This window comes from Pinus tabuliformis, chromosome 7 (assembly GCF_031772625.1).
Source record: "Pinus tabuliformis cultivar Carrire ecotype Pingquan chromosome 7, CPIR1, whole genome shotgun sequence".
NCBI classification, from domain to species: Eukaryota; Viridiplantae; Streptophyta; class Pinopsida; order Pinales; family Pinaceae; genus Pinus; species Pinus tabuliformis.
Genome location: NC_142293.1, coordinates 1,646,603,225 through 1,646,616,736, shown reverse-complemented (window position 1 = coordinate 1,646,616,736; position 13,512 = coordinate 1,646,603,225). Strand labels below are relative to the sequence as shown.

Sequence of the window (13,512 nt, the reverse complement as noted above, 5' to 3'; positions counted from 1 at the left end):
AGTTATTTCTCAAAATTTATTCTCCAAAGAAAGTGATGTCACTCTCTAATTGAGATAATTTATTAACATACTTTCCATCCATAAAAATATATCAAGGAAAGTTGGTTCTCTCTCTAACTGAGATATTTTATTAACCAAAGAAAGTTATGTCACTCTCTAATTGAGATATTTTATTAACATACTTCCCATCGATAAATCTGCGTATATACAGCTTATATACAAGAAATTAAAATTTAACAAAATTATATATATAATAAAATAAAATAAAAACGGTAGAAAACAAATGAAACACAAACACTGGAAATTTACGTAAAGATGTATGATTATGATTTTACCTCTCGAAATTCATAGATACATGGAAGGTTTACTACCATATACATTTATCCCATTTTTGGTTGGCATTTTCAAAATGTAAAAAGCTAAACATTTTGAAAACGTAAATAACCATACATTTTTTAAAATTATATTATTTTCACAAATTCAATAATTTCTACTTTGACAACAATTTATCTAATACCTTACTTAAGCTTATTTCATCACTTTTTTTTGCAAGTCAAGAGACACCAAACTCTATCGTAGTTTTTTTAACAATGCAAGTTTTGTGAACATGTCTGCACAATTTCCCTGATTGGACCTTTTAAGATTTATTCCACCTCCATCAATAACTTGTTTAAACAAATAATATTTAATATCAAATTATAATTAATCTTGCTATGATAAGTTGGATTAGTAGCCAAATGAATAGTACTTTGACTATCACATAATACATTCATCTTGTCAAGTGTATTCTCAAACTCACCAAGAAGACATTTAACCAAATTACCTTTTTGTATATATGTGACACAGTGACATATTCTACCTCAATAGTGGATAAATTAATTGTTTCTTCAAATTTTGACATCCAACTCACCGTGAAGACATCTAACCAAATTACCTTTTTGTATATATGTGATACAATGACATATTCTACCTCAATAGTGGATAAATTAATTGTTTCTTGAAGTTTTGACATCCAACTAATAGATCCAGACTAAAAACATAACTTGATGTAGATCTATTCTTGTCAAAGTCATGTACAAAATCTAAATCAAAATAACCATAAACTAAATAATTAACGTCCTTCAATCGGGGAAATGCCCCCCACAAACATATATATATATATATATATATATATATATATAGAAATGAGAATCATAAACTATAACAACATAAATATTTTAGCCGCTTATCTAGTTAAATTCGTCAACTAGTTACAAGACTCGGACACCCAACCATACACTGCGTTGCTCTAGCTCTCTCAGTAGCCAGTGACCCCCGAGTTAGGGTTGTGACTCCACTTTGGCAACAATTTTTCAAACCAGGTACATATTCAGCACTGAATACAACAGGTCCAAGGTATAAAACCCCAACAGTCTCCAACCACCAAGCTCACATCCCCCATTAGCCACACCACTCAAGTAGTGTATTCCCTTCTCTACACTTGCAATCTCCCGGGTTGTGCCACGACCTCCAACCCTATGTTGCATGAAACTTCAAAGAACCTGGCGTTTCGGACTGTACCCGTACCCGAAACTCCGAAACTTGGATGAAACTTGGCGGAAACTCGACCATCATGTAATCATCTATTAGAGTTAATATAGACTTGTTTTTCCTTTTAATTTGTCATCTATGGGTCTTATTCCCTTTTTTCTTACAAGATAATGTGTTATTCACTTATTTATTTATATATGTATATATATATATATATTTTTAAATATACATATATGACGTTTCGGTTGACATTTCGGTCAACGTTTCCATTTTTGAGAGGTGACGTTTCTAAACGTCCCCGTTTCGAAAACTCCGAAACGTTTCGGCGTTTCATGCAACTTAGCTCCAACCACCAAGCTCACATCCCCCATTAGCCACACCACTCAAGTAGTGCATTCCCTTCTCTACACTTACAATCTCTTGGGTTGTGCCACGACCTCGAGGGTGTTCAACTCACACTGACCAGAGATGTCTTATATCCCATTGCTTCCATGAGTTCTTGCTGCCCTCAAAGGTCCCCAGGTACCCTCTAGGCCCTCACACAGGGACACTTAGTCCATATTGATCCATATCCAACTAAATGGGGAAAACACTCTTTTTATAGGATTGGGTGTCCCCTCTTTTTTTTTATAACAATATATTATAATATATCTTAATACCAATTCATTTTTTATCTTTTCGTTTGTGGAGTTCTAAATTCTAACTCCCCGTGTTCTTTTTACCCCCTGGCCTACAGTTGTCATGTTCTTTTTTAATACATGTATATTTTGCATGAAACAGGTTCATTGGTCTTTTGACACACCGTCTCTTTGGCATGACCAAACAAACACTCTGGCCTCAAAACATATCAGTACATTGGCCCACTAGCTTAACATATTTATACACATAGAAGCAAATAGAGCTCAGTAAAATTCAACTCACCAGCCTAAGTATCAGAAGGACATTTACAAGACCATTCATGAGGTCAAACGGAGGGTATTACATTTTCCTCCCCTTATTTATGCATTGTCATCAACGGAGGGTATTACATTTTCCTCCCCTTATTTATGCATTGTCATGAATTCATTTAGATGCGATGTGAAAATTCTTCTGCCTTGATTGTTGCTTCCTGTCAAGTACTCACTGCATGTTGTTTGTTCCTGAGATAGACCCTCAACATAACCCTACAAAAATATTCAACTCTGCTAGAAATGATCTCCAGTGGTATTCCCAGGTCTAACTCTGCTAGAAATGATCTCAAGCGGTATGCCCAGTCTCACGCATGCAATTTTCCTAACCTTTCTCCACTTGTTTATCTTCCTTATCTCACTGATAGCTCTATTCAACAGAACCTCAATCCCTCTGTTCACTCTGTTTTACTATCCATTTGTTGTTGCTATAATCAGTAAGCTAGTCATCCGCATGCTACCATGCGATGTGTCCACAAGACCGTCATCTCAATAACAACTGTTGTCAAAAGGGATATTCCTCCATGATGGTCGGAACTTGTCTAGTTGCTTGGGTTGCCCACCATCTTTATTTGCTACCATCATTTTAAAAAAAAAATCCCATTAAACATACGATAGGATTTCCAAACATAGCAGTTTCATCGCAACAATCTATTGTGTACTGTTTTAACACCTGAGGTATCTAAGAGCACTTGGGTAGTAATTAACCCCAATGAATGAGATGTACTAATAACATAACGCTGCCTCCTGTATCTGTATGCACTCTGGTAGAATTGACAAGTAGTATGAGACCCAGATGTACATCTTCGACCATTAGAATTGGAGCTTAACAGAGCCTGTGCATCACTTCGAGCAGTATATGCACAAGGTGGGACACCAATTGGCAATAACAAGATTTCCCCAAAAGCTTCAATTTTCTATTCCAAACAAAGAGTTGTTGGAAGTCTGATTTGAGCTATTTTGTTTATCTGATGGATAGATAGAACTGTTATGAGCTGGCTATTGAACTACACTTGGATTGCTCCAGAAATATAAGGGTTTCGTGTAACCATATGAAAGCCCTTCTATTGTGTTTTTTTTTCTTCCACCAAGTTGCCCAACCAAAAGAGCAACTGAAACAACTTGGGGTACATCACATCTCATGCTATTTCCAAATGAGCAGGGATGATTGAAGAATTGGGAAGTCTCTGATTGCATAGATGCTTCCTGAATATAATATCTTTGTGGTGTTAATGGAGGGTCTGTTGATGAGATGCAATAAGATGAACAGACTGAAGGACCAAAAACACCTCCTTTTCTTGAAATTCACAAACTTTTGCGCAGTAGCTTATGGATTTTTTTCATGTAACTTGGCTTTGAATGTTACACTTTTGGCTGTCAATCTATTAGTTGAAACTGAATTGTAGATATGTCAATGAATAGACAACAACAATGCATCCACGGTGAATGGGCTTTTGACATATACTACCAATATCCCCTATTTCATCTCAAATTGAGCAGACCCATCTTAACGCAGCTCCTTGATGTTATATGACCTCATCCCTCATAGCATAAAAGGTATGGTGACAAGCCATCCAAATCCATCAAAGGTATGGTGACAAGCCATCCAAATCCATCAAATAGATGGACTTGGTGTATTTGTAGCTGTTGTGTGCTTCAAATCATTGTCACTTAACTTTTCTGGACAAGAAACTGAAGCATTCAAAATTGAGTTTGATGACAAACATGAACCTTTCTCTGAGATAGCAACGATTCCATCTTCACAGACATGGAAAGGGGATCGTGTCATAAAATTAGGAAAGAACCTGACAAGATTCCAATGCAAAATACAAGGAATATTTGTGGATTTTAATTGTCTCCCTGAAGATAGTAGAAATAGTGCAATAGCTTGCCAATTAAGGTATCAGTTCTCAAGTGCTCTTGTATCTCATCTCTAAAGGGTAGACTCTGTTTCCTCCGGATCTTTGAGGAAGCCACGGTCACTTAATAAAGAGCAAGCAGCATGTTGCAATTCGCTCATTGTCCATCTCACTACCATTAATTCCTGTGGATATTTGCAAGAATAGCATACTGGACACTACAGAAATGTTGGACATCATGCAGGGTTTCTAATAAACTTGGCTAGAGGAGCCTCATAATTTTCCCAACCAATCTTTAGACCTTTTCCAGTTTACCTTTACTAAATATTCTTTCCTGATGTTGTTACAAATAATTGTAAGCTTCATGCCTTCAGCACATACTAATATCCCACATAATGTCTCACCAAATATGATCAATAAATGCCTCCTCTATTACCAAAATTTCTGCACCCTTGATCCTTTTGCATTAAATTCTACTCACAACATAAACAACATTTCTATATGGCCTGCCATTACCAGTAATCGCACATGATATAACCCCTCACAACAAAATCTCGCTTAACAAATCTGGAGATGAAATTGGTGGCATATTGGCAGTCTCCACACACGCAAAGGTTCTTTGTGATCTAGATAGTTGTCCCAGTGTATGCGTTGATAAGGCCAAAAGAAATTTCCAACAGCTTGCTATAATTATAAAGCATGTGTTCCTGCATCTCCTCCTCAATATCATAAAGCACAAAATTTGTAAGTATATACCCCAAAGTTCAAACCCTCCATCTTCCGAGTTAAGGTTCATAATGTTGCATAAATTTGCTCATATTGAGGATGCAATGTGACATATCCTGTTTGATGAGTAGGTGATTGACCGGTTACAAGTGGAAGCTCCCAGTACATATCTAGCAAAAATTCCACAAACTTGCTATTCTCAATATTCTTGGCATGTGAGATCATCTCAAGGCTGTGGTTGAAGTTGTCTCTCGTTTGTCCTGTAACACCCTTCTAAATGTCCCCCAGCCCACAAGCACTTTTATGTCCAAGGCTCTTTCCCAAAATTGCTTCCTTTTGGCTCTTGTCATGGCTGCATCATTGTCTTCATAGCGGCTATGTCCACCACCTTTTATATGAAACTAATCACATATTTGACGGAGAGAGTAATAGTCTCATGTGTTAATATTATAGTTGTATTCAAACACTAGATGCCTAAATCATACCTTCAGAGCTTGCTTCAATCTTTTGAGTTCATTCTGATGATAATCAAAGAAAACAAGAACCTTGCTTTGATCTACAATGCCATATTCTTTCATTACAGACTTCCCTTGAAAACTTCCAAAATCCATAAATTGTTTCCCTGAATAATGTTTTCCATTGGGATCTACAGAGGCTGGCCCTTTATTCAAATACTTTTCAGAATGACAAGGGGTAATTGCTGTTACAGGCTTGTGGAGCATCACTTTCCTTAAAACACAAGTGGAATTACCTTTGAAAGCACCACTCTCTATCATTAACTCTAGTTGTAACCACCTTGTAATAGACCAGTGTCCAAACTTTTCCCTTGTTATCCCACCTGATAGCCAAGGTTCTTGGACAATTATTGCATCATTGATCAGTCCACGAGCAGGCCTGTATTTGTCATTGAAAATGAGCAGTGTTGATGAACATGCGCTCATAGATGAATCAGTTGCATGAGGATATCCACAACTTCTTGTAAATTCATCCCAGATGCCAATATACTCTCTTAGCAGAAATCATAAGCCTTTTACTATACCAGTTGCCACAGGTCTCTTTTATCTTCACCAAACAACTACATACCACTTGTATTGTAGCTGCAAAGAAATGCTTGTCTGGCTAAGTAATTATGATTCCCCTCTGAATCTATAACTGAAATAGTAAGAATCGTCTTCAATGGCATCAAGGAGCCTCATAAAGTCCACGGTCGAATGAAGCTAGTTTCCGGAGGTCACATATGTTTCATAAACTCTCCTAACACACACAGTTTCTCTGTTCAGAGGGATGGGAAAAAGACAAGAAAGAATCCTTAGATTTAAATGAATAGTTCAGTGATCCTCCATAACCATAAGGTCACGATCAAATTGGACAAATTTGATGACTCCAATAAGGAAAAACAAATCATATTTATACCTAGCTAGGCAACCAAAATCTGGCTGTGCAGTAACTGAGAAATTTAGAACTTCTTATATCATCTGCAAAAATATACAATCAACTAAATTTTATTTGCGATGGCCAACCATAAATTGACCATCCAGAATCAAATTTGGAGGAATATGACGAAACTTAGTGATGACGCATGAAAATCCAGCTTTTTATATGCTAGCACAAGATTTTGAGCCTATTAAACCAAGTGACTTCCAGAACTCATCCGAACAAATTTCTGAGTTTCCACGAAGTAATCAATCTTTTCTAGCCTCCTTCAAATTAGATGGTGTGGTTTAAAATTTTCTGGCATCCTCTAAATTGGTTTAAACCCAGATTTCCTAAAATTTTGCGTCAGCAAAAACACGGCAGTATTTTAGTTGGGAATTTACCTAGTTGGAAGCCAATTGTCGCATTGGTTCCTTTAGCGTGTCTGAAGTCCCTGTTGTGCTCGTACAAGTCCTTTGTCTACTCTAAACTAATTGTTTCATTCTTCATTGTAGCCAACTTCAATTCTGTTTCTCTTAGTGCGGTTGATACCTTGTTTTCCTTCGCGGACTTGCTTGTGCTTCAACATGAACATGTCACCCAGAAACTTGACTTATTTCACATTCCTATAATACAACCTTCCCCAAATTTTGATAAACGTAATTATTTGATGATCGATGTAACGTGCCCAGACCACCTGCCTTGGTCAACAAGGCACATACCTGAAAATTTTCATCTTCTTCTCCAAATTGAGCAATCTGAGCATGATTACAGATATATGAAAGTCTAACAGGCACTTGTGATTATTCAGGCATTCTATCAAACACTTTGTGTGCCTTCTCCACATTATGGAATTTTACATGCATATCCACATGGGCACTGCCCACAACACCGTGATTCCCTCGCCTAGAACCCGGCAAGCTTCCTTGACGATCGGAAAGAATACCAACTCAACTACATCCTTATCTGTCAAGGAAATTGGTTTTCCATCAGCAATCAAACCAGCCATGCTCGTCGGCTTCTCAATATATTTATCGATTTCAGGATCTGGAGTTGCCTATGAGAATTGCCACCAAACACAGCAATAAGCTTCAGAAAATCAAATAGCTTAACGCCTGAATACTCACTTGATGGCCCTAACCTTGACTATAATTCAGACTGTCTCCTATTTGAATACTCAGTTGCAACAACCCTGAATGGTTTTGAAACAGAAATGACCTTCTCCAAATCTGAATGCTTCAAGGGTTTTGGCATCTAAGAAGTTTGTTGGTCGTTCTTTTCTTGATCCACCAACTCTCTGATTGGCATTTGTGCTGCTTGCTTGCAAAGTTCTGTTAAATTAGAACCATTCTATCATTCACATAAGCTAGGTATATGATCAAAGTTAATATTATTCTCCACATTATAACCCTTCAAAATTACTTTGAGAATTTTTGCCCTCTTTGCACAGTTTGGCATGCCGACTTCAAATGCTTGGGGAAGACAGTGCAAGATTGCCTCATCAAGTTCCCAGGGCCTGTTTGTTGCAGAAAGAACCATAATTCGAGCCTTACTCTTCCTCTCTAACCAATCCCCGTGCCAGATTACTTTTTCGTTTTTTCTTGACTTCCTACCATTCTCTCTCCATCTGCCAACCAGACTTATACTCCCCTCTATCATCCGTGAACTTCCAATACCCACAATAACCGGTCTCCTTGTAGTCCTTACAAATGTGGAGCTGATAATCAAATCTTATAAAAAAAACATAATAGGAGCAGAAGCCCATGCACACCGCCAGGTTTTCCTCAAGAAATTGTGTGTTCTCTTCTAAAACCTGCTCTAATGTTTTTCATCACTCAGATGATAACCCTTGAGTGACTCCTCGCCTTGCTTAAGAACCCACTCTCAGATAGACCTCGCATCTCTGGTAAACTCTGTCTCTGTCTCTAGGGTTGTCTCTAGGGTTGTCGTTGCCCTTTTGTCATTCTGAACCTGAATTTTCTTTGAGGATTTGTAGAAAAATGTAGAAGCAGCTAACCCCGTTGTTACGGAATCATTTCCCGAAGGTCCACATGAAAAAACCATCTTATTATCTAGTTTCTTAGCAGCATTGGGCCTGTGAACAACAGCATACCCGTTCTTGTTCTCTTCCTCTATTTCTTCCGAATTGATATAGAGGCATGGGTTTGGTACCATATGTCGAGAAGGGCAGAGGATGGCGTATGGCAAATTCAGGCTAGGAATTGTCATAGCAAAAGCCTTTGACAAAAACTAACATTGAAAGCGTACCAAGACTATTTTCTTTGTACATTCTGTTTAACCCATCCATGCCTAGTTTTTCACTGCGGGCTTTGATATCAATTGTCACATTCTCAATGGAAGCAATGCCATCCACAAACACACTAATGCCTGTGTAACTGTCTCTCTACACAGTTGATCACCCTTAAACTAGGGTCGTGACTTCATTTTGACAACAAATTCTCAAGCCAGGTACATATCTAGTACTAGCCTTGATGGGTAGTACTAGCCCTGATGGGTAGCTCAGTGGGTTGAATTCCCCCTTGCCAAGTCTTGGGCCCTCTATCATGAGATACAAGTTCAATTTTCCTTGGGTCTATCAGGGTTAGGCCTTGCAGTTTGAACCAGCGGGTGTCTGGCTCCTTCAAGCAGGCTCACTGAGGGTTATTACATGGCAATAAACACCACTTTGAATAAATAAATAAAAGATGTACATATCTAGTACTGAATACAATAGGGCGAAAGTACCAAACCCCAGTGACCTCTAACCAATGGGCTCACATCCCCCATTAGCCCCCACACCGAAGTAGTGCACTGTATTATCTACACTTGCAGTCCCTCGAGTTGTGCTATTACCTACCTGGTGTCTAACTCGGGCCAAACAAGGATATCTCAGAACCTATGGCTTCTAGGAGTTCCTATCACCTTCAATGATCTCTAAGTGCCCTCTAGGCCCTCACATAGGAACACTTGTCCCTACTGATCCATATCCAACTAAATGGAGGAAACTCTTTTTATAGGTTTGGGTGCCCCCTTTCTTTTTGTAACAACATATTATAATATTATAATATATCTTAATGTCAACGCATTTTATATTTTTGTTCATGGAGCCCTAACTCCCCATGCTCATTTTGCCCCCCATACCCTGTAGTTGTGGTGTTCTTTTACAATACATGTATTTTTTGTCTGCTACAAGTTCGATGACCTTTCCACAATCTGACTCTCCAGTTTGACCACATAGGCACTCTAGCCTCAAAACATATTAATACATTGATCCACTGGCATAACATATTTATATGCATAGAGGCACATAAGCATCAATAGGGTTCGACTCAACAACCTAATTCACATAGCATAGCTCACCAGCGTAAGCATCATATGTACATTTACCACACCATTTAGGGGGTCAAACTAGGGGTATTACAAAATCGCTACAACCATTAAAAGTGATGCAATAATTACTTGGGCCTCTAAGTTACGGAAACACCCATTTCGCTATTGCCTAATGAACTTTTCCTAGATTAGCTATGAATCAACCGACAACACCAATTGCATGTGAAATATTTGGTCTTGTACATAGCGCCGCATACAGCAAACATCCCACTACACTGACATATGGTACACAAAACATATAATCCTTTTCTTTCTTTATTACTAGGACATAATCTTGAACAAAGTTTAAAATGAGAAGCAAAATGGATATTTACAGGTTTCACATTATTCATACCAAACTTCATGAGTATTTTCTTCACATGATTCTATTGTGATAACCATTTCTTACCATTTTTCCTCTCTATGTATTTTCATTTCCAAAATTTATTTTTCTACTTCTGGATCCTTCATATAAAAACTCTTAACGAATTGAGCCTTTAACCAAGTGATCTCAACCATGCTTTTTCTTGCGACAAACATATCATTAACATATAACACCAAGATCATGAATATGTCATTTAAGCATTTGAAAAAAGCACAATGATCATACTCACTTCTAGTAAAATTTAAATCACCATGAAGGAGTCAAACTATTGCCTAGGAGATTACCTCAAGCCATATAATGACTTCTTGAACTTAAAACAAATCTTCTCCTTTGATCCTGCACAAACAAACTTTCTTGGTTGTTATATATATATATATATACACTCCAACTTCAAGTCAAATAAGAGTGTTCATACAACATGGATACTCCAACTTAAGGTCAAATAAAGAGTGTTCATACAACATGGATTAAAACAAGTTTGACAAGAAGTGAAAAGATTTCATGTAAATCAATACCTTCCATTTGAAAAAATCCTTTTGCAACAAATCTTTCTCTGTATCTCTCAAATTTCCAATCAACACCCGTTTTTAGTTTGTAAACCCACTTGCACCCAAGAACTCTCCTATTCTTTAAATTTTCTACCAAGTCCTATTTTTTTTCTTCTCTAAGGCATCTCTTTCTTCATTCATTGTTATTTCCCATTTGGCAGTTTCAGTGTCATTCATTGCTTCCTAATAACATGAAGGTTCCCCATCATTAGTGATCAAAGCAACATATGAAACATAATCTTCATACCTCTTAGGAGGAATTCAGTCGCATGTAGATCTCCTTAGTGTTGGTTGTGGTGTTTCCACATTTCTTTATACATTTTCTATATCCTTATTTTCTTGTTTTTCAAAAGCTTCTTCTTGCTTCCTTTTTTCTATGGATAGTTGAGTCTCCAACTGATTTTCTTGATGTTGCGGTACTTGTTCTTGTTTCACTTCAGCTTCTACACTATCTAATTTTATGAGAGGATTCATCAAATACTACATATATGCTAACGAGGATTTTGTGGATAGTAGGATCCAAAAATCTATATCCCTTAACTACAACATCATAACTAATGAAAAAATATTTCTTTCATCTAGGGTTTAAACTTAGAACATTGAGTTTTAGGAGTAAGAGCATAAGCTTCACAACCAAAAAAAAATAGAGACAACTAATCGCAAGGATGACCTGTCCAAACCTCTTCAAGAATTTTACAATATATTGCAATTAACGGTGACCAAGTAGCAAGCAATGGTGATTAATTATGCCTACAACTCTTGCTACAAAGTGGCATTACTAAGCATACTTCTTACACTCTCTAGAAGAGCTTTATTCATGTGTTTTTCCATGCCATTTTGCTAGGGAGTGGATAACATGGTTTTTTTTCTTTTCAATCCCAACCTCCTTGCAATATTTATCAAATTCCAAAGATGTGAACTCACCCCCATTATATGTTCTCAAACACTTGATTTCCTTATCAATTCTCTTTTCAACCAAAACTCTTAAGTGTTTAATGACATTAAATATACGAGATTTCCTTTTTAGAACATAGACCCACATCTTCCTAATCATCTAGACATTTCATAAAACAAGATGCCCCACGAAAATAAAATAAAAAAATAAAATAATAAATAAATAAAAATAAAATAAAATAAAAATTGTAGGAGATGCTCCTCATCCTGGTCCTGATGATGAACCTAGATCTAAGTTCGAAACACGTCGACCCTTTGTTCTCTATGTGATTTCTCCAGAAAATATGAACATTATATCATGAATCACAGAAACATGAAATCTGAGAAAAAGAGTTTTCATCAACCATAAAAGTTGAAAATCCCTTTGCAAATAATTGACAATGGTTGCTCCCTTCAACACTGTTGTTCTTTCATGAGTTGAGCCAATTTTTCTTTTTGCCTCTACCAGCAAAGTCTCATAAGTCTCCCAGGGTAATAGATTTCCCTGTTGGTCATAGCGTCAGGGAAAACCTGCGCTAGTTCTCTTATCAAAATCAGGGTTAAATTTCATTACAGCGTCTTTGACTTCTGTTAATTTTGCTTCTGCTTTCTTCCTATATAGGTTCTTTGCAATCATCTTATTAATTTCTAACACATACTTAGTTCTATCTTCAACTCCTAATTCCCTTAACTATTGTGAAGATCTTGAATTAAGGAAATCAATCATTTTCTTTGCGAACTGAGCTCTTTGCTGTAATTTCTGTTTATTTGCAATAATCAAATTTTCCAAGTATCTAATGATGATCTTCTCCTCCTCTACTATAGACAATGACTCCCAAATGTTGCTCACAGTGTGGATGATGTCATTCCATAAAATTTCTTTTGCTTGAATACGGGACATATTCCCCTTCACCTTCTCCTTTAACTCTTTAATCTCTTGAGAAACAACTTGAAAATCATTCTTGTACTTGTCAATAGTTTCCTTATACATTGCCAATTCACTTTCAGTAACCTTTATAATTTTCAAGGCACTCTCATAATCTCTTTGAAATTTCTTCATTAGAAATCTACAATTCAATCATGACTCTAGTCAACTTATTAACTCGGTCCTCAAAATCAGCGTGTACTATAATAGTACAAACATGAGAATCATTTTCTTGTTGCAAAACAGAGTTTATTTCTTTCAGCTTGGTGATTTCATCATTTCTCTGTATGAGCTCCTCAATCAGAGCCTCTTTCTCTTTTTCCACCTGTGCCACTTTTGAAGCCATTGGATGTTCAATGGAAGACATCTTCAATTTCTTCCTTAGCACCTGAAATTTTGTTTCATCTCCTTGCAATAGCTTTTGAACAACACTTCTGTCCTCTGGATTGACCCCAATTTTAACAATCATTTTCTTCAATTCTTCATTTTGAGTGGTTAAAGCTCTGGAGTTTTCTTTTTCTAATTTCAACTGGTTAACCACTTTTTCTAACAAAGCTTCAGCTTTGCTAGCAGCCAAAGAAGACTTTTTCAAATCACTGTAAATTAATTCACCAGTCTGCTATGCAAATTGATTTTGTCAGGCAGAGGGATTTCCCTAGCATCTACTGTCAAGTTGACAGTCTTAAAACCTGATGAAGAAGACACAGACAAAGAAGAAGGGTGAGAGAAAGCTAGTTTGAGTTGATTCCTCTCCAAATCCATAGCAAAAAGCAGTCTGGTCTGATAATCTGAGATAAACTGAGCCTCCAATTGGGACTCCATGCTTTCTTTAACCTTCATGTTTTTTTCTTCAATCTGAGAATAAATATGCTTTATC

At 36.9% G+C, this 13,512-nt stretch overlaps 1 pseudogene; it reads right to left on the bottom strand.

The window, feature by feature from the left end:
- Positions 1 to 5,584: 5,584 nt before the first annotated feature.
- LOC149254717 (zinc finger CCCH domain-containing protein 1 pseudogene) lies at positions 5,585 to 8,808 on the bottom strand (annotated as a pseudogene).
- Between the last annotated feature and the right edge of the window lie 4,704 nt (positions 8,809 to 13,512).